Source organism: Myotis nattereri (genome assembly GCF_964212035.1).
Source record: "Myotis nattereri genome assembly, chromosome: 3".
NCBI lineage: Eukaryota > Metazoa > Chordata > Mammalia > Chiroptera > Vespertilionidae > Myotis > Myotis nattereri.
The window spans coordinates 78,653,893-78,676,788 of record NC_138077.1 but is presented as its reverse complement, the minus strand read 5'-3'; the positions used below and the strand labels follow the sequence as shown (position 1 = coordinate 78,676,788).

The window sequence follows — 22,896 nt, the reverse complement described above, 5'->3', positions numbered from 1 at the left end:
GAAACAGTAATAGAACAAAAAATAATGTCATAACTCTTATTAATAAGTAGCTATACTCTGTGCTGGATGTTATTCCCAAGAATAGTGATGAGCAGTAATATGATAGCATTGACCTAGAATCAAATTTTGCTCAGTTTAAATAATTCTACTTAAAAGTCTTGTTTACTTTTAATAAATAAGGAGTAATATTGGTCCAATTTCTATAATATTGTATGTGTACATGTTTTGTTGCTAGGCAAATGCAGATGAAAATCATTGCTAAGTGACTTTAGACAATTATTTGGACATTTATGCACTCACCACAGAGTGTCATTGTAATCATTAAATGAGAAACATTTAGCCCTAACAGGTTTGGCTCAGTGGATAGAGTGTCAGCCTGCGGACTCAAGGGTCCCAGGTTCGATTCTGGTCAAGGGCATGTACCTGGGTTGCGGGCACATCCCCAGTAGGGGGCTTGCAAGAAGCAGCTGAATCGATGCTTCTCTCTCATCGATGTTTCTAACTCTGTATCCCTCTCCCTTCCTCTCTGTAAAAAATCGATAAAATATATTAAAAAAATAATAATAAAATAAAAATAAATGAGAAACATTTAGCACAGAGCCTGGTACATAACAGGTAAAACACTTAGCAGTGTCTCCACACAGAAAACATTTCATAAATGATGTGTATTAAATTTTTTAAAGCTAATTAAAAACCACCTGCTGCACCTGGATTGCCACAGAAAGCTACTCCTTTCTAATCTTCATTCACTTGGGAATTCTAATAATGAAACAATGGCTTCATGTGGGACTATTTTACTAAAGTGTTTCCACTGCAGGAAAAATTATTTATATCATACTCTATAGCAGTGGTTCTCAACCTTTCTAATGCCGCGACCCTTTAATACAGTTCCTCATATTGTGGTGACCCCCAATTTCATTGTTACAAATTGAACATAATTAAAGCATAGTAATTAATCACAAAAACAATGTGTAATTATATATGTGTTTTCCGATGGTCTTAGGCGACCCCTGTGAAAGGGTCGTTCGACCCCCCCAAAGGGGTTCCGAACCACAGGTTGAGAACCGCTGCTCTATAGGTTCATTAAGGGGTGCCTAATTACTCTAGATTTAGCTGTGGGTCACTGATTAGTTTTCAATGTATTAACTTTTTTATTTAAAAAAACACAGAGAATCATATTTTCTTCTGAGCAATCTCCATGTAGCATTAAATCAAACATAGATTTTTCCATAAACTTCCAACTTTTGTCAGATATACAGTAAAGAAAGATAGTCAATGCAATGTGGGATTTCCAGAACATTTACAGATTATTAGAAAAATAATCATTGGACAAAGTGCCATTCATTCAGATTGTACAGAAATGTTTCAAATTTCTCTTTCCTCCTTTTCTGTGCTTTTAATTTGGGGGTGTTTGTGTTTCAGGCATAAATTTTTCATCTCAATCATTACAATTAGATGCATGCACCCAAATTCAAAAATTCACTACTGGACAAGAATGAACACCGTTGATGTTAACTTATTCAGTCAACTTTTTCAGAGATGGAAAATAATTCATTTCAATTTTAATAAATTGCAGAGGCAAGACCAAACGTTCCCAGTGTGCCTCTCATTCACCAGAAGGCAACCTCCCTTGCGTATCCCTTACTCACCACTAAGTTTTAGCCTGGGTAATTTTTTGTCATTCGTACCAACCCAAATGGTCCATAGACATCTCCTATTAGAGTCCATCTTGACTACTTATTGCATGACTCAGCCCCCGGGAGTCCAACACAAGCCTGGGTGTGTGGCTGAATTGTTCGATAAATGCGAATTTCTAATGAGAAAACCTTGTAGAAGCTAACCCCCCACTGTAATCTGTAGCTCTCACTCTGACCAGCAAGGCACAAATGTTTTCATTCATCCTGGGTGAAATCAGCCTTAACTATTTGCAAAATTAGAGGGACAGGCTCCACTTTTGTAGAAATGATTCACATGCTTCTGTCATCTTGACTATGCATGTTACTCATCTGGCTTCCTTGGAGTCATTTCCCTAAATTAGCTAATTCATCAAGACAGACACATTCAGATAGAGATTTTAAAAAATTGTTTTAGAAAATATCTTACACCAGCTTTGCACGTCACTAACTACCAAGTTGGTCAGTGGTGTCCCCACAGTTTAAATGTGTCAGTTTGCTTTGCACACTGAGCAGAAAATTGAGAAATTTACTTCCATATTTTTATTATAAAAAAAACAAACAATCCTACTATAAATCTACAATATGAGGGTTTGTATGGAAAAGTAATGCATATTTGAAGTTACACAACAGTCTCTGAAAAAGAAAACAAAGAATGACTTAATGGCATTGAAGTTGCAATTGGCTATCTCCAAAGGAACTGCAAGAATCACATTTTAAACAAGGAATGACAAACTGACATTTACTGCCGTGCACTCCAAAGCTGTTTAGTATGATGACAGGGTACACTGGCATGTAACATTCTTTTCACAGTTCATTATATGACTTAAAGTATAATAAAAACAAGATGGGATGTACAGCTATTTTGTGAGCAGAAAATGTATTCTTCAAGGAGAAAAATTGGTTAGGATATGTTGATATTGTTTTAGTCTTTTCTCATGTAGAGAAAAAATGTCATTTTATTTCAGGTAATGTCTATGTGATTGATTCTGTATTTTAAGAATATTCCTCATGCTCAAGTTAATGAGAAAAAACAGTGATGCAAATGAGCCAGGAGGTACTCAACTTGCTGAATAAAAGTCTGTTACAAATTAATTGTTTTCATTTCAAAATCCTACCACTCTCAGTTATAATGATAACAGAAGGATAAGATTATATTTACATTAATTTATAAACAAATACATATATACAAACTAAAAAAATAACATTCAATAGCCACCCTGGTGAGGTGGCTCAGTTGGTTGTAGCATTGTCCTGTACAACATAAGGTTTCCAGGTCAATTTCCAGTCAGGGCATATGTGATGTGGGTTTGACCCGGGTTGGGGCACATACCTATGGGAGGCAACAGATTGACATCAACCTGTTTCTCTCTCATGTTAATGTTTCTCTGGCTTCTTTCCTCTCTCATTAAAATCAATAAAAATATTCTCAAGGGAGGATGGATATATATATATATATATATATATATATATATATATATATATATAATTAGAAGCCCATTGCATGAAGATTCACGCAATAGGCCTTCCTTCCCCTGGCTACCGGCACCAGTTTTCCTCTGGCACCTGGGACCCAGGCCTTTGGTCCAACTGCAGTGGAGAAGTCAAGCCTCGAGGCTAGGCTTCTCCCCTCCAGCCACAGCGAGGTTTGGCTTCTCTGCTGTAGCCACAGTGAGGCTCGGCTTCTCCCCTCCGGCTGCAGCGAGACTTGGGTTCTCAGCTGCGGCCTCAGCAAGGCTTGGCTTCTCCGCTGCAGCTGCAGCGAAGAAGTCAATCGTCTTCAGTCTTCAGTCTTCAGTCTTCATCCAGCCAGAGCCTTTGGTCTTCACTCTGTGCCTGCATATGCAAATTAACCACCATTTTTGTTGGGTTAATTTGCATACTCATCCTAATTGGCTGGTGGGCATAGCAGAGTGACATCAATTTGCATGTTTCTCTTTTTTTATTAGTGCAGATATATCCTATATAATAAAGAAGTAATATGCAACTTGACCGTCACACCTTCCCACAATATGGCTGCCCCCATGTGGTCACAAAATTGCCGGCACAAGATGGCCAGCAGGGGAGGGCAGTTGGGGGTGATCGGGCCAGCAGGAGAGCAGTTAGGCATCAATCAGGCTGGCAGGGGAGTGGTTAGGGGGCAATCAGGCAGGCAGGCAGGCAAGTGGTTGGGAGCCAGCAGTCCCAGATTGCAAGAGGGATGTCTGACTGCTGGTTTAGGCCTGATCCTAAGGATCATCTGGCGGTCGGACATCCCCCGAGGGGTCCCAGATTAAAGAGGGTGCAGGCTGGGCTGAGGAACATCACCCCCCAGTGCACAAATTTTGTGCACCAGGCCTCTAGTCTATCTAATAAAGAGCCAGGATCATAACAACCAATTACAACCGAAGGCCCGACCAGACTGGAAGTCAGTGCTGGGTCACTGCAGGTGCCCCGACCCAGCACTGACTGTGTAGGGGGCTGTGGATCAGGCCTGGAGAGAGGCCTGCAGAAAGAGGCAGGGTTTCATCCGTAGCCTCTGTGGCAGCCGTTGATCAGAACTTGCCTCTCTTTCTCTCCTGGCCTGGCCAACAGCCGCGCTTCCATTTCTCTCCAGGCCTCCACCAGGACTGCTTATCAGCCCCGCCTTTCTGATCAGGCCCTGTTGATAGGCCCAGAGATGCTGACTAGCATAGAAACTGACCAATCAGAACCAAATCTGGGTCAACTGTGAGGAGCCAATGGCTGCCTAGGAGGCAGAGCTTTTGACGCTGACTGGCATAGAAATTGACCAATCAGAACCAAATCTGGGTCAACTGTGAGGAGCCAATGGCTGCCTAGGAGGTGAAGCTTTTGATGCTGACTGGCATAGAAACCGACCAATCAGAACCAAATTGGCCGGCAGAGGAGGGCAGTTGGGGGTGAGATCAGGCCTGCAGCAGAGGGCAGTTAGGGGTGATTAGTCAGGCAGATGCAGTCTGGGGCAATCAGGCCAGCAGGGGAGGGCAGTTCAGGGCAAGATCAGACCAGCAGGGGAGGGCAATTAGGGGTGATCAGGCAGGCAGGCAGAGGGGTTAGGGGCAATCAGGCAGGCAGGCAGGCGAGAGGTTGGGAGCCAGTGGTCCCAGATTGTAAGAAGGATGGCCGACTGCCGGATTAGACCCAATCTCACAGGGATCAGGCCTAAACTGGCAGTCAGACATACCTCAAGGGATCCCCAATTAGAGTGGGTGCAGGCTGGGCTGAGGGAGCCCCCCCCCTCTGTGCATGAATTTCATGCACCAGGCCTCTAGTCTACACTAATAAAAGACAAAGATGCTAACTGACCATACATTTGCTACACCCTAAGCCACACCCACCAGCCAATCAGAGCGACTATATGCAAATTAACCCAACCAAGATGGCGGCCGGCAGCCATGGAGCTGGAGCAAGCAGGAGGCTTGGTTGCCCGGGCGATGGAGGAAGCCAAGCTTCCTGCCAGCCCTGAGCCAGCTGTGGCCTCCACTCATGGCAACAAAGTTTCAATTATAGAAGACAAATAAATCCCAGATACCTGCTTCCAGCCAGCCTCCACTGGGAGCTTGGGTGGCTGGGGGTTGTGGCCAGCCGGCAAACAGCCATCAGCCCCTCACCCAGGCTGGCCACACCCTCATGGGGTGAGGGTCCCTGCTGGGGGGCTTAGGCAGCCTGAAATCCGCCCTCAGCCCCTCACCCAGACTGGCAAGGCACCCCAGCAGGACCCCCCACCCTGAAGGGGCTATGACCAGCCTGCAAACAGCCCTCAGCTCCTCACTCAGGATGGCCAGGCACCCCAGTGGGGACCCCCACCCTGAAGGGGCAGGGGCCAGCCTGCAAACAGCCATTAGCCCCTCACCCAGGCTGGCCAGGCACCCCAGGGGGAACCCCCACCCTGAAGGGGCTGTGGCAAGCCTGAGAACAGCCATCAGCCCCTCACCCAGGCTGGCCAGGCACTCATATATAATAAAAGGGTAATATGCAAATTGACCCTAACAGCAGAACGACTGGGAATGACTGGTCACTGTGACACACACTGACCACTAGGGGGCAGATGCTCAAAGCAGGAGCTGCCCCTTGGTGGTCAATGCACTCGCACAGGGGGAGCTCTGCTCAGCCACAAGCCAGGCTGACGGCAGCCAGTACAGCAGTGGTGGTGGAAGCCTCTCCTGCCTCCTCAGCAGTGCTAAAGATGTCTGACTGCAGCTTAGGCCTGCTCCCCGCTGGCAAGTGGACATCCCCCAAGGGCTCCTGGGCTGCCAGAGGGATGTCTGACTGCCAGCTTAGGCCCAGTCCCACAGGGAGCGGGCCTAATCCAGCAGGTGGTCATCCCCCGAGGGGTCCCAGACTGTGAGAGGGTACAGGTCGAGCTGAGGGACCCCCCAAGTGCACAAAGTTTTGTGCACCGGGCCTCTAGTATATATATATTTTAGAGGCCTGATACATGAAATTCATGCAAGAATAGGCCTTCCTTCACCTGGCTGCTGGCACTGGCTTCCCTCTGGCACCTGGGACCCGGGCTTCCCTTTGGCCACCAGCAGGCACCCAGGACCCAGGCTTCCCTCATAGCCCTGGCTTTGTCCAGAAGGTCGTCCAGAAGGACATCTGGAAATATATATATATTTCCAATAGTTTTTATTTAGTCCTGGTGTCAGTGTGTCCTTTCCAGAGATCTGATAAAAAGCTTAGCCAGGTATAGCTAAAGAAAATATAACCCAATCCTTCATGCATCTCTCTTTTTAAAAAAAAAAAAAAAAAAAGGAGGGGGGGATAGGGGGAGGGAGAGAGAGAGAGAGAGAAACATCAATGATGAGAGAGAATCATTGATTGGCTGCCTCCTGCATGCCTCCCCCTGGGGATAGATCCTACAACCCTGGCATGTGCCCTGACCAGGAATTGAACCTTGACCTCCTGGTTCATAGATTGACACTCAAATGCTGAGCCACACTGGTTGGGCATTGATCTCTCTCTTTTCTTAATTTTTATGGTTGCTTATTTTCTCATGCTATACTGAAAATCTAATAGCAGAATCTCATTGTCCTTCTCTGCACATGTTCAATGTTCTGATGTGAAGTCAAAAATGTTTTCTATGCCTTCTGAAAATGTTTCCGAACTGATGCAGACATCGCTGGCTCTATGTGACTTCCAGTAGCCCTGTTAGCTATTCTCCCTGGCCACGACAGGTGAAATTTTACTCTTTAAATTTCTCACACCTACTTACACATGGGGTACAACTGTAGAATACTATTGTTAGTTAGGATAGAAATTTCCCATTAGAGTTCTCAAAGACATCATTTACTAGTAAAACAACTTTTCATTTTTGGGGCAATAGATCCAGATACTTTAAAAAATACTGTCATCTACATTCTAATTTATTTTGTCCCTTAATAAATATGATCACAGCAATAGTGTTTAAAATATAGTGCATTTTAGGTTATTCTTGTAAACTTTATTGTTTTTCTATAAGTCCAGTCTATTATTAAAAAAAGAGGGAGGGATTTAATTACTATAAAATATATAGAAATGTTCTTGAAGATATAAAAACACTTTTAAGACAATAGTGAATGTTATTTTTAAAAAAATATACTTTATTGATTTTTTACAGAGAGGAAGGAAGATGGATAGAGAGTTGGAAACATCGATGAGAGAGAAACATCGATCAGCTGCCTCCTACACACTCCCTACTGGGTATGTGCCCACAACCAAGGTACATGCCCTTGACCGGAATCGAACCTGGGACCCTTGAGTCCGCAGGCTGATGCTCTATCCACGGGGCCAAACCGGTCAGGTGTGAATGTTATTTTTTGATAATCCAGCTTAGCCCTTAGGTGAGGAACTATAAAGAATTTCTAAGGTCCCTTTCTGCTCTAAAATTATATTATTCTAATTTTAGGTTTTATACCATTTTTGGAAACAAAAATAATTTATTCAGCTTTGCAAGTTTCTTAAATTCATTCTCAGCTTGCAATCTTCTCCGAGTTTCAAAATTCAGATTGTTATCAGCAAGATGACGAGGTCTAGGTTCCTGTCTTCTTGAAGGAAAGATTTCAATCAAGAGACAAAGTGCAGCAAAGCAAGCAAGAATTTATTGGCCACAGCAAAAACACACGTAGGGCAGTGAAACAAGGAAGGGCACAGAAGAAGCAACAGGAGAACCTAGGCTGGGCTGCTCTGGTTCACTGGGAAGTCAGAGAAAAGGGGGCCTTGGATATAGGTTCAGAGGGTTAGCCCAGGATAAGCTGCCACTGCCAACTGCTCCCTTGGTTGCAAGTCTCATGGGGTCCAGTTTTGCCTCTTGCTAGGCACTCTGGGTTTTCTACCCTGGTGACCTTCTCTACCTGGCCCATCGTCCTTGCTCTGTGCATGTCTGTCTAGCTGCCTATAACAGAATCATTAAAAAAAAAAAACACAAAAAACTGTGGTCATCCACTATATCCTGTCATTTCAGAGAAAAGAAAATTCCTGAAAAAGCCCCTAGAACTAGTTAATCTAGGTTTCCCAAGATCCTCAGAACTGTGGCTGGTCAATGCCTAGCAAGACTACTATCATCTGCAGTATACTTCCTTATCTTCATACGACAGAGTGATGGTTGTCTATCCGTCCTCTGCTTAGAATGACTAACTGATAGACATGGGGCTGGCACCTCCTAAAATGAGCTTTAGACAACCTAGCCCTTTCTATAGAAAAACTATAGTCCTTATCACAATCTTCTCACTTTGCCCCTGTACTATCACCTCACCTCCTGGTTAGATCTTGTCTTTAACCAGCTTTTTAAAACTTTATCTCTAGTTCTCAGCCTCATACTTTCCCCTATACCCTGAAAATAGATTTGGTTTCTTCAATTTTGAACTCTGGAACTCTTATCTCTCCCGATACAGTTTGTTTTGGCTCTGTCTTATCTTACTACCCAAGGGAACAGCACTGATATTAGTCAGCTTGACTGACATCCCTTTAGAAGGCAGAACAATCCATCCGTTTTATATTTGCGCCACACCAAGATTTGTGCTTCAGCCTCTTAACCATTCGCCTTAATTAAGGTTGTCCCTTCTCAAGCCAGTCTCCATGTCATTGCTATTATCATTCTAAAATACTTTAACATATCCTTAAAGTCTCATAATTCCGTGTTGCTTTAATATATGGTTTAAACTCCTAAGACTAAAGTTATCCCTCTACCCACCTAACTGTTCTCTACAATCCTTTGTTTCAGCCACAGCTGTCTCCTCACTGTCTCCAGAACATACCAAACTGCTCCCACTTTAGTATGCCTGCTCCACCACTCTCTTAATCTTATCCAGCATTCTGGTCCTAGCTCAAACTTACCTCCTTCATGAAACTTCTCATCAATAGCCCACATTTTTCCACCCCTGCTTGAATACATCTAGCTAAGGGATTAAAATGGTGTGATGTCTGTAGTATTTATTGTGACACTTAACTAAATAGAATCTCCTTATGTTGTTATATAAGGCTATCTAATGTGTAGTGTGAATGACCAGCTTTCCTAACAGAGGTTCCATTGAGATAAGCATTATATCTTAAAATTATTTAAACTGTTCATAATACTAACAAGTAAATATTGGTCGGGGAAAAAAAGCCCAGAAATTCAAATGTCTCTCAAGATTATTGTTCTAGTCATCTTTGGTTTAGGACAAAGACTGGACTAGATTATCTTATAAAATGTTTTCTCTCCCCTATTTTTCAAATAATATACTTTAGGTTTTTGTTTATGGAAGCTATAATCACAGTTTTTGCTTGCAAACAACCAGATAAACTAACATCTCAGTGTATCTGTTTAATTTATCTACCAACTATATAAGTAGCATATCTTAAGCAAGTTACTGAAGCTTGCTCTGCTTTGACTTCTTCATCCATAAAGTGGGAATATTAATAAATGGAACTACCTTATGGAGTGGTATTAAGGACTAAATGACATATACATTAAGCAGCAATTATTATAGTAAACACAAAATATATGTTAGATTTTATTGTTGTTAATGATTGTTGTTAAGGCCAAGTATCAAACATGGAGGCAACATATAGAGCTTGATGTAATTCTTTCTGGAACAGACAGCTATCAGTATTTTTCATAGTCTGATCTGAGTCACAGGTTTGGAGCAGGCTGACGATAATGAGCCTGATCCTTCCCTTAGTGACAGAAAGGGAAAGAAGTGAATCCCCCTTATCCACATGATTACAAAGCACAGAGACAAAGGGGGAAAAGCCAGGGTGAGAGCAGAGAAGGTGGTTGTCTGCCATTTCTTGGAGGTACCCTCCCCCCGCGCCCCTCCCCATGATATGTTGAAGCCTACACAGTAGAGCGCTGAGTAAATAAAACATCAATAGTTTGTACTCCATCCATCCAATTTGATTGGGCTTTATTTAACTAGATTGGCATGTTGGTTAGCATTTGTCCTGTAGCTGAACATTAATTTTCAATCATATACAGTTAATTCCGAGTGAATGCTAAATACAGTAAAGGCAAAGAGATTGATAGAGTTAGACACAGTAGTGAAAGCAGTTCTTGGGTAGCTGGAATGTAGCCAAGAATCCTATATAATAAAAGCATAATATGCAAATCGACCAACCAGTGGAATGACTGGTTGATGGGGGGCGGGGCCGGCGAGCAGGCTGCACCAGGCTAGCCAAGGCATGTGCCAGCAGGCAGTGCATGAATTTTCCTGCACTAAGCATCTAGTAATATCTATAAGAGTGGTTGAGTGCTGTCCAGGAACACTGACATCAGTTCAGTCACATCATTTAACCTGTAAAAAGATTAGAGGAGGGCACATGGCTCTGTCCCGATGCTAAAGAGAGTATTCTCTGGATATGTTGAAGCAGGTACTGTGCCTTACCCGATGCTGCTACAATGGGAGTAAGTAAAACTTCGAATTTGACAGAAATCAGTCTGTTTGGTGAAAATCACGCCGAGAGCCTAAAGAAAACGAAGCAGTGACACCGAGGAAGCGCAATGAACTGCTTTTTGCCATCCCACCCAAAATGGCGGCTCAGCACCTGAAACAACAGGGCAGTCGAACACCAGAATTGTTCATTCTGCCGTCTGTCTGTCCAAAGAGAATGTGATCAGCCAACCCTGGAGGCATGGAACCCGGAACTCTGTGTTTTCACAAAAAGCTTCTAACTCAGTGATGGCGAACCTATGACACTCATTTTTTTGGTTGATTTTTCTTTGTTAAATGGCATTTAAATATATAAAATAAATATCAAAAATATAAGTCTTTGTTTTACTATGGTTGCAATATCAAAAAATTTCTATATGTGACACGGCACCAGAGTTAAGTTAGGGTTTTTCAAAGTGCTGACACGCCAAGCTCAAAAGGTTCGCCATCACTGTTCTAAGTGATTGTGATGTACACTTGAGTTTGAAACCACATCACAGGAATGTCAGTTTCTCCATGCTCTGCCCCACCTCCACCCCGCAAGAGTAGCAGGTTTAAACTGCCTAGGGAGATTAGATCCAGTTTCTAATTTCAGCTGGCTCTATTTTATTAAAAGAATCACAAAAATGCTATGACACATGGGTGTTTTAATCATTATTAAAATCCTCTAAAATATCACTATTGAAATCTAAATATTCTTTCCAATCAATTGAATATTTCAATAAGTATCTGTTGATTGTAGCAACTTTATCTTGCAGACAATTTTTGAATTAAAGAGAAAGGTAATGATAAAAAATTTATTCATTCCTATTGAGAAGAACCCTAGCAATATGCCATCCCAGATGTGAAAGGAAGAAAAAAACCTTGCCTGTGTTCTCTCCTTTACTTATTTGAAAGTAGCAATAACTCTCCAGAAATGTAAACTTCCAGACAGTGGACAAAAGAGCTATGTATACAGAAATAATGTATTTTCACCTATATGGTAAAGACTAAAGGAAATGATGCATCACTCAATATAAATTCAGCTGTAGGTAGATTAAACAAGTTAGGAATGTATTTGTCTCCCATGTAACAGTCTGGAGGCAGGCAGTCCAGAGCTCACGGTGCAGTTCCTGGTGTCAGGGACTCGGTATCTTTCTATCTTGCGGCTACACTACGTGTGGCTCTCAAACTGTGGCAATCCTGGTCCAAAGTGACCCATCTGCCACATCTACATTTTGAGCAGCAAGTACGAAGACAAGTAGGGGAAGGACATGCCCTGCACTCAGAGAAAACATTCCGGAAACTGCACATACCATTACTTTTAGAGCCCGTTATTTTTATTTATATATACAGTGGGGCCTTGACTTACGAGTGTCCTGACTAACGAGTTTTTTGAGATACCAGCTGTCTCTCTGCCGATTGTTTGCATTGAGTTGACAGAGTAATTTGAGTTAACGAGCTCCTTAACGAGCTCGGTCTCGGAACGAATTAAACTCATTAAACTCGTAAGTCAAGGCCCCACTGTACCATTATTTTTAGATCCCATTTTTAGAACTTAGTTATATTGCCACATCTGGCTGTAAGAGGTGGTAGAAGAAATCATTATTCCAAGCAGCCTTGTGACTGAACCACAAATGAGAATAAACAGTGCTGCAAAGGTGTCGGGAAATGGGCTTTTTCTTTTTACATTGCTGGTAGGAGTGTACATTGACAGACTGTTTCTATGAACAATTTGGCAATATGCACCAAACACTTTAAACATGACCCCAACACTTTAAGGGAGCTGTCCTAAAATACATATATTACTATAATATTTACTATAGTGCTTTTTTAATTGTGGTAAAATGCACATAAAATTTATCATCTTCACCATTTTAAGTCTGCAGTTTAGTACTATTAATAATTTCACATTGTTCTGCAACCAATCTCCAGAATGCTTTTCATTTTGCAAGACTAAAATTCTACTTATTAAACAACTACCCAGTCCCTGCCTCTATCCCACCCGCACCATCTCCAGTCCCTGGCAACCATCATTCTACTTTCTGTTTCTATGAATTTGAATACTCCAGGTAGCTCATATAAGCAGAATCATACAATATTTGTATTTTTTTGTCTGGTTTATTTCACCTCGCTTAATGTTCTTAAGGTTTGCACATGTTGTAATATGTCAGAATTTCCTTTCTTTTTAAAACTGAATAATATTCTATTGTATGTATATACCACATTTTGTTTATCCATTCATCTGTTGATGGTCACTTAGGTTGTTCCACCTTTTGTATTCTTTGTTAAAATGTCTGTTCAAATCTTTTGTCCATTTTTAATTGGGTTGTTTTCTTACTCTAAAGTTTTGAGAGTTCTTTATATAGTTTCAATATTGGATATGTGATTTGCAATTATTCTCTACAAGACTATAGCTTTTTTTTTTCATTCTCTTAATAGTGACTTTTACAAAGCAAAAGTTTTTAATTTTGCAAAGTTTAATTTATCATTATTTTCTTTGGGGGATCATGCTTTCTGTGTCATATCTAAAAATTCCTGACCTAATTCAAAGTCATGAAGATTTTTCTCTAATGTTTTCCTCTGAAAGTTTTAGAATGGTTTATTGTATATAGCATTTAAAATATATTTTTTATTGATTTCAGAGAGAAAGGGAGAGGGAGAGAGAGACAGAAATATCAATTGTGAGAGAGAATCATTGAGACTCCTACACCACCACCACCCTCCTCCCCCACACTGGTGACGGAGCCTTGAAGCCTAGGCATATGCCCTGACTGGGAATTGAACTGTGGCCTCCTTGTTCATAGGTCAACACTCAACCACTGAGCAACACCGGCCAGACTATTATATACAATATTTAGATATATGCTCCCTTTTCAGTTGATTCTTGCACAAAGTAGAGATTTAGGTCAAAGTTCAATTATTTGCCTATAGCTGTCCAATTGTTGTAATGCCAGCTGTTGAAAAGACTATGCTTACTACATTGAGTTACTTTCATACCTTTATTAAAAATCAATCAGTCATACATGTGTGGGCCGATTTCTGGCCTCTCCATGATCTATGTGTCTATTCTTTTGTTAATATCAGACTGTCTTTATTACTGTACATTTATTATAAGTCTTAAAATTAAGTAGTGTGAGTCTTCTACTTTATTTTTTTAAAATTTTTTGTGATATTCTACTTTTTTTCCTTTTCATATAAATGTTAAAACCAGCCTTTTGAAGTCTACAAAAATCCTGTTTTGGGTGGTGGACACATGGTGAAATATACAGATCTTGTAGCATAGAAACACACACCTGAAACCTATATGATCATGTTGACCAATGTCACCCCCAAACATTTAAATTTTAAAAAATCCTTTTAGAATTTTTATTGGAATTGTGCTAAATCTACAGGTGAATTTGGGGAGAATGGATGTCTTAATTATATTTTTCTATCAATCTACAAAAACAATGTATTTGCATTTAGTTAGTTTTTTAAAATAATTTTTATCATTTTGTAGTTTTCAATATAAAGATCTTACACATCTTGTTAGATTTATATACAAGCAGTTCTTTTTTTATAAGGCTGACATAATGTTATTTACAATTGTTCATAGCTCATAGGTAGAAATACAATTGATATGTTGATATTGTTTAAGTCACTTAATATATCCCAGGAGCTGTTTCTTTATGTGTGTGTAATGTTCTTGGAATTTTCTACACAGATAATCATGTCATCTATAAATAGGGTGATTTTATTTCTTAATTTCCAATTTATATGCTTTTTATTGCTTTAACTTGTCTTATGGCACTGGCCAGAACCTTTAGGGCAATGTTTGAATAGAAGAGTTGAGAGTAAACATTCTTTGTTTCACTGACTTCCTCTATTGCTTTTTTCACCATTAAGTATTAAGTTAGCTGTGACATTCTTATAGATGTCTTTTATCTGGAAGCTAAGGAAGTTACCTTCTATTCTGAGTTTGATTAATTTTATATTAAATTAATGTTAAATTTAAAGTGCATTTGCCTGGCCAACATGACCCAGTGGTTGAGCATCAACCTATGAACCAGGAGGTCATGGTTTGATTCCTGTTCAGGGCACATGCCTGAGTTGTGGGCTGGATCCCAGTGTGGGGTGTACAGGCGGCAGCCAATCAATGATTCTTCCTTGTCATTGATATTTCTATTTCTCTTCCATTATCTTCCTCTCTGAAATCAATACAAATATATTTTTTGAAAAATTTATCAAATGCTTTTTCTTCATCAACTGATATAATCATGTGATTTTCCCTCTTTAGTCTGTGAATATAATGGAATTTATTGATTGATTTTCAAAAATTGAACCAATATTGCATTCTTGTCATTAATCCCACTTGATTGTTATTTATTAACTTATTTTGAATATTGCTGGATTTGCTAATTTTATTAAGTATTTTTGTGTATATGTTCATAAAGGCTATTGGTAATGAGTTTTTAAAAATCTTGTAATGTCTTTACTGGGTTTTGATACCAGGTTAGTACTGATCACATAAAATGAATTGGAAAGTGTTTCCTCTATTTTGGGGAGAAAGACGTATAAAATTGGCAATCATTCTTCTTTAACTGTTTGGGAGAATTTACCAATGAAATTATCTGGAACTGGAGATTGTTTTTTGGGAGGGATTTACATTATGAATTCAGTTATAAGATTATTCAAAAATCTCTTTCATACTTGGTGAGTTGTTTGTGCTTTCTGATGAATTGGTCTAGTTCATTAAGCTATGAAATTTATGTATGTAGAGTTGTTTGTAGTATTTTCTTACTATCCTTTGATGTCTGTGGGGTCTGTGATATCTTCTGTTTCATTCCCAATATTGAATAGGTAATTTTCTCTCTCTCTCTCTTTTTAATGCTGTTAGTTGTATTAGAGGTTTACCAATTTTATAGTTCTTTTCCGGTAACCTATTCTTTGTCTCACTGACTTTATTATTTTTCTGTTTTCAAGTTCGTTGATTTCTGCTCTTATCTTTGCTAATTCATTCCTCTGCTTAGTTTCAGGTTGCCTTGTTATTCTTTTTCTACTTTAAGATGGGAGACTAGGTTTTGATTTTAAAATTTTCTTCTGAGAGGGAAGATGGCGGCAATATAGGCAGACGCGTCCCAGGTCGTGTCCCGGAGCAAATGGAGTCAGCAGCTGAAACTAGTAACACCCACACCGAATTGGCGAAATTGCTCAGCTGGTGAGACGGTTTGCAGCCGAGAAGAGCAGAACTCCCCAGGAAAGGTAAAAAAAAACCAGGGATTTGGGCAGGAAAGTTTGCCAGACCTCTGAACCCAGAGAGTCGGAGGGAGACTGCGCGGCAGCCGCGTCCCTTGGGACAGGCACAGCCCCTGACCGGGGGGGGGGGGGGGGGGGGGGGGGGGGGGGGGGGGGGGGGGGGGGGGGGGAAGGAGAACCGCGGGATTCCTGGCGCCGCCGGGGGAATTGAGAGCTCAGTGCTGTGATCACAGAGGACTGAGCCTAAAGGGGGCAGCCTGAAGAGCTGACCAGACCATGCAGTCCCGGTAAGAGAAGAAGCTTACAGAAACCAAGCCTTCCCCGTTTCCGCGGCCGGCGTTTGTTTGATTGTTTTCACTGAATCCTGTTCATGGGACATTTCGGATACAGATACTCACCTGTGCTGAAGAGAGGGAGAGTGTGCGGAGGAGTGGAATCTGGGGAGAGACTGAGGAGAGAGGGGGAGCCGGGAGAGGTGGCAGCGAATTGAGTGCTGAGACACCCCTGAGCACAGGACTGGGGCAGCCATTCTCTCCGGAGAGTGAGACTCCTCCCCCCAGCCCCCAGGCAAGGAGCACAGCCACACCCAGATTCCACCCTGTAGGAGATCAAGGATTAAAATAACCTGATCAGTCCCTGGGAGTTAACAGGGTCTGGCCTATAGAGGGATTTTCAATCCCAGCAACAACACAGCGCTGGTAACTAACTATTACGCAGCCAGCTCGGGGCAGTGAACTTCCACTGGACAGAAAGGCCCTATAGCCTCAGAGGCCAACCCCAAAACACTGCCACCCAGAGGCTGACCCACAAACTGACTCTTTGCTAAACACAAAATAAGGCAGTCTGGGAAACAAAAGCGGTCTGCTTTAAAATAAGGACTGTGGTTTACAACACAGAGGAACAGTGTATTGCAGGGAAACTCAACACTCTCCTGAATACCTGGCAGGTCTAAGGCGAGCCACACTGAAGAATAGAAGAACCAAGGGACCTTCACTACTGCAATTTTTTTTTTCCACCTTTTAACTAAGAAACCAATTTTTTTTCTTTTTTTTTTTTCTTCTTTTTTTTTCTTTTCTTTTTTTTTTCTTCTTTTTTTTTCTTTTTTTTTTCTTCTTTTTCCATCACCTGATTTTACCCTTTTAATTACTACCTTCTTATTTTTAACCAGTATTACTACTGCTACCATTTTACCATTTTTTAAAGTGCCATTTTATTTTCTCTTTATTTTATTTTGGGATTAGTGTTCTCCATTCTATTTTCATCGTTATATTATTGGTTGTTTCTAGTTTGCATTCATCTCCAGGGAGCTGTTGCTGGAATTTGTTGGGATTAATGGCTGTTCTATAGGAGTATTCTCCTCATATAAAAAGTCTCTCCCCCTCTTCCACTTCATTCTCTCTTTTCGCTCTTTTTTTTTTTCTTTTCTTTTCTCGCTTTTATTTTCCCCCCTTCTTTTTCCAGATTTCATTTTTGCACTCCTTTTTTTTTGGTCCCTACTTTTCTTTTCTTTTTCTCTTTTATCTTTTTCTCTTTCTTCTTCCTTGTTCCCTAATTCTCTTAATTCGGTTGATCACCTTTATTTGGGGTTATTAATATCGTGAATATATTTGTGTATAGTGCCTGGTACGTGGTGCCTTGTTGTGTTGTATTTTGTGCCTTTAAATCAACGCAGCAGGTCCAAGCAACAGCAACCTCCTGAGCAACACACCCTCTGCCGAGGAACAGCAGCTGTACGTGAAACCTCGCCCCACCAGCCAGAAGAGCCACCACAGCTGTGAACAGAACCCACCAGAGGAGCTGCTGCCAACTGAAGAGCAGCTGCTACCGCAACCGCCCGAAGAGCAACCACAGATCAAGGAGTCACTGCCACCAAGGGAGCAACCACTGAACGACTCAACGTCTAGATATGTCAGTGAGATCAAACATGGGTAGACAAAGAAACCCCCAAAGGAAAGAGAAGGAGGACTCTCCAGAAAAGCAGCTAAGCAATACAGAGGCATGCAACATGACATAAAAAGAATTCAGAATAAGGGTCCTAGAGTGCATAAACCGGATGGAGGAAAAAATCGACAACCTCTGCAAGAAGCAAGACGAAACAGATGAAAAAATCGATAACATATGGAAGAAGCTAGAAGAAACAGATGAAAAAATCAACAACTTAAGTAAGACCCAAGAAGAAATGAAGAGTGATATAGCTGCAATGAAAAACTCCATTGAAAGTATCAACAGTAGACTAGGAGAAGCGGAGGACCGAATTAGTGAATTAGAAGACAAGGAAGCAAAACACACCCAAAATGTACTGCAATTGGAGAAAAAAATTAAAAGACAGGAGGACAGCCTAAGGGAGCTTTGGGACAACATGAAACGAAACAACATACGAATAATAGGAGTACCAGAACAACAAAAGGATGAACAAGGATTAGAAAACCTATTAGAAGAAATAATATCAGAAAACTTCCCTGAGGTGGGGAAGAAAAAAGTCACACATGCCCAGAGAGTCCCAAACAAGGTGAATCCGAAAAGACCCACACCAAGACACATCATAATTACCATGGCAAATGTTCAGGACAAAGAGAGAATCTTACAGGCTGCAAGAGAGAGACGGAAAGTTACATACAAGGGCTCTCCCATTAGATTGTCAAATGATTTCTCAACAGAAACACATCAGGCCAGAAAAGAATGGACTGAAATTTACAAAGTGATGCAAAGCAAAGGACTGAATCCAAGAATACTCTATCCAGCAAGGCTATCATTCAAACTTGAAGGGGAAATAAGAAGCTTCACAGACAAAAAAAGGCTAAGGGAGTTTATCACCACCAAGCCAGCAATGCAAGGAATGCTAAAGGGACTGGTATAAAAATAAGAAATAAAAAGCTCAGAAAGAAAACAGCCACACAAAAACAGAAATGGCTACAAACAAGTACCTTTCAATAATAACTTTAAACGTAAACGGACTAAATGCTCCAAACAAAAGACATCGAGTGGCTGAATGGATAAAAAAACATGACCCATACATCTGCTGTCTACAAGAAACCCACCTCATTAGAAGGGACTCACACAGACTGAAAGTGAAAGGATGGAAAAATATCTTTCAGGCAAATGGAAAGGAAAAGAAAGCTGGGGTAGCAATACTTATATCGGACAAAATAGACCTCAAAGTGAAGGCCATAACAAGAGATAAGGAAGGCCACTTCATAATACTAAAGGGATCAATACAACAAGAAGATATAACTCTGGTAAACATATATGCACCCAATGCAGGAGCACCCAAATTCATAAAAAAACTCCTGGAAGATATCAAAGGAGAGATCGACAACAATACAATCATAGTAGGGGACTTTAATACACCACTGACAGCACTGGATAAGCCCTCTAGACAAACAATCAGCAAAGATACAGCAATCCTAAATGACTCACTAGATCAGATGGACTTAATAGACATCTTCAGAACACTCCACCCCAAAGCCAGGGAATATACATTCTACTCAAATGCTCATAAGACATATTCAAAAATAGACCATATATTGGGTCACAAGCAAAGTATCCCCAAATTCAAGAAGATTGAAATCATAAAAAGCATCTTCACAGACCACGATGGCATAATATTAGAAATAAACTACAATAAAAACAACCAAAAATACTCAAACACCTGGAAGCTGAATAGCATGCTATTAAATATTGATTGGGTTACCAATGAGATCAAAGAAGAAATTAAAAACATCCTGGAAACTAATGACAATGAAAACACAACAATCCAAAACCTATGGGACACAATGAAAGCAGTCTTGAGAGGGAAGTTTATAGCTCTACAGGCCTATCTCAAAAAACAAGAAAACATGGTAGTAAATCATCTAACTCTACAACTCAAAGAATTAGAAAGAGAGCAACAAGAAAACCCCAGAGTGAACAGAAGGAAGGAAATAATAAAGATTAGAGCAGAAATAAATGACATAGAGACCAAAAAAACAATACAGAAAATCAATGAAACCAAGAGCTGGTTCTTTGAAAGGATAAACAAGATTGACAAACCTCTAGCCAGACTCACCAAGAAGCAAAGAGAGAGGACCCAAATAAACAAAATCAGAAACGATAGAGGCGAAATAACAACAGACCCCACAGAAATACAAATGATCATTAAAAAATACTATGGACAGCTCTACTCCAACAAACTAGACAACCTGGAGGAAATGGACAAATTCCTAGAAAAATACAACATTCCAAAACTCAATCAGGAAGAATCTAAAAATCTCAACAGGCCAATAACTATGGAAGAAATTGAAGCAGTCATCAAAAAGCTTCCATCAAACAAAAGCCCAGGACCAGACGGCTTCACAGGGGAGTTTTACCAAACATTCAAGGAAGAACTAAAACCTATCCTCCTCAGACTACTACAAAAAATTCAAGAGGAAGGAACACTTCCAAGCTCATTCTATGAAGCCAGCATCACCCTAATACCAAAACCAGGTAAAGACAACACAATGAAAGAGAACTACAGGCCAATATCCCTCATGAACATAGATGCCAAAATCCTCAACAAAATCTTAGCAAATCGGATCCAGCAGTACATCAGAAAGATCATACACCATGACCAAGTAGGATTTATCCCAGGGATGCAAGGATGGTACAATATCCGCAAATCAATAAACGTGATACATCACATAAACAAACTGAAAGAAAAAAACCACATGGTCATATCAATTGATGCAGAAAAAGCATTTGACAAAATTCAACACCCATTTTTGATAAAAACTCTCAGCAAGGTGGGAGTAGAAGGATCATACCTCAACATAATAAAAGCCATATATGACAGGCCCACAGCCAACATCATACTCAATGGGCAAAAACTAACACCATTTCCCCTAAGAACAGGAACAAGACAGGGATGCCCCCTCTCACCACTCCTGTTCAACATAGTACTGGAAGTGTTAGCCATTGCAATTTGGCAAGAAGAAGAAATAAAAGGCATCCAAATTGGAAAAGAGGAAGTAAAACTGTCCTTATTTGCAGACGACATGATATTATACATACAAAACCCCAGAGACTCCATCCAAAAGCTACTAGACTTAATACATGAATTTGGCAATGTAGCAGGATACAAAATTAACCCCAAGAAATCGGAGGCATTTCTATACACCAGTAGTGAACTTTCAGAAAGCGAGATTATAAAAGCAATCCCGTTTACCATTGCACCAAAAAAATTAAGCTACCTAGGAATCAACTTAACTAAAGAGGTAAAAGACCTCTACTCAGAAAACTACAGGACGTTGAAAAAAGATATAGAGGAAGACATAAACAGATGGAAGAACATACCGTGTTCCTGGATTGGTAGAATCAACATCATTAAAATGTCCATACTACCCAAAGCAATCTATAAATTCAACGCACTTCCCATTAAAATACCACGGCATACTTCAAAGATCTAGAACGAACTCTCCAAAAATTCATCTGGAATAAAAAAAGACCCCGAATAGCTGCAGCAATCCTGAAAAAGAACAAAGTAGGTGGGATCTCAATACCAGATATCAAGTTGTATTACAAAGCCACTGTTCTCAAAACTGCCTGGTACTGGCACAAGAATAGGCATATAGATCAATGGAATAGAATAGAGAGCCCAGAAATCGGCCCGAACCAATATGCTCAATTAATATTTGACAAAGGAGGCAAGAACATACAATGGAGCCAAGATAGTCTCTTCAATAAATGGTGTTGGGAAAATTGGACAGATATATGCAAGAAAATGAAACTAGACCACCAACTTACACCATACACAAAAATAAACTCAAAATGGATAAAGGACTTAAATGTACGACAGGAAACCATAAAAATTCTAGAAGAATCCAAAGGCAACAAAATCTCAGACATATGCCGAAGCAATTTCTTCACTGACACAGCTCCTAGGGCACTTGAAACTAAAGAGAAAATAAACAAATGGGACTTCATCAAAATAAAAAGCTTCTGCACAGCAAAAGAAACCATCAACAAAACAACAAGAAAACCCACTGTGTGGGAAAACATATTTGCCAATGTCATATCTGATAAGGGCCTAATCTCCAAAATTTATAGGGAACTCATACAACTCAACAAAAGGAAGATAAACAATCCAATCAAAAAGTGGGCAAAGGACCTAAATAGACACCTTTCAAAAGAGGACATTCAGAAAGCCAAGAGACATATGAAAACATGCTCAAAGTCACTAATCATCCGAGAGATGCAAATCAAAACAACAATGAGGTATCATCTCACACCTGTCAGACTGGCTATCATCAACAAATCAACAAACGACAAGTGCTGGAGAGGATGTGGAGAAAAAGGATCACTTGTGCACTGCTGGTGGGAATGCAGACTGGTGCAGCCACTATGGAAGACAGTATGGAGTTTCCTTAAAAAACTGAAAATGGAACTCCCATTTGACCCTGTGATCCCACTTCTAGGAATATATCCCAAGAAACCAGAAACACCAATCAGAAAGGATATATGCACCCCTATGTTCATAGCAGCACAATTCACCATAGCTAAGATCTGGAAACAGCCTAAGTGCCCATCAGTAGATGAATGGATTAGAAAACTGTGGTACATCTACACGATGGAATACTATGCTGCTGTAAAAAGGAAGGAACTCTTACCATTTGCAACGTCATGGATGGAACTGGAGAGCATTATGCTAAGTGAAATAAGCCAGTCAATGAAGGAAAAATACCACATGATCTCACTCATTCATGGATAATAGAGACCATTATAAACTTTTGAACAATAATAGATACAGAGGCAGAGCAGCCTCAAACAGATTGTCAAACTGCAGCAGGAAGGCCGGGGAGGGTTGGGGGGCAGGAGGTAGGGGGGTAAGAGATCAACTAAAGGACTTGTATGCATGCATATAAGCATAACCAATGGACATAAGACACTGGGGTATAGGGGAGGCTAGGGGACTGTCTAGGGCGGGGTGATAAAATGGACACATATGTAATACCCGTTGTAATACTTTAAGCAATAAAAAAAAAATAAAATAAAATAAAAAATAAAGTCGTTTCTAAGTCTAAAAAAATAAAAAAATAAAAAAAAAATAAAATTTTCTTCTCTTTTAAAATTAGTATTTAGTGTTATAAATTTCCTCTCAGTTC

At 40.5% G+C, this 22,896-nt stretch overlaps 1 long non-coding RNA gene across 1 annotated transcript in view; it reads left to right on the top strand.

Moving 5' to 3' along the window:
• LOC308516005 overlaps window positions 1-22,896 on the top strand; it is an 84,961-nt gene that overhangs the window by 44,869 nt on the left and 17,196 nt on the right. The window contains exon 2 of the long non-coding RNA XR_013995683.1: window positions 15,628-15,784. This is a non-coding gene — a long non-coding RNA (uncharacterized lncRNA). The remainder of the gene's footprint in view (window positions 1-15,627; window positions 15,785-22,896) is intronic.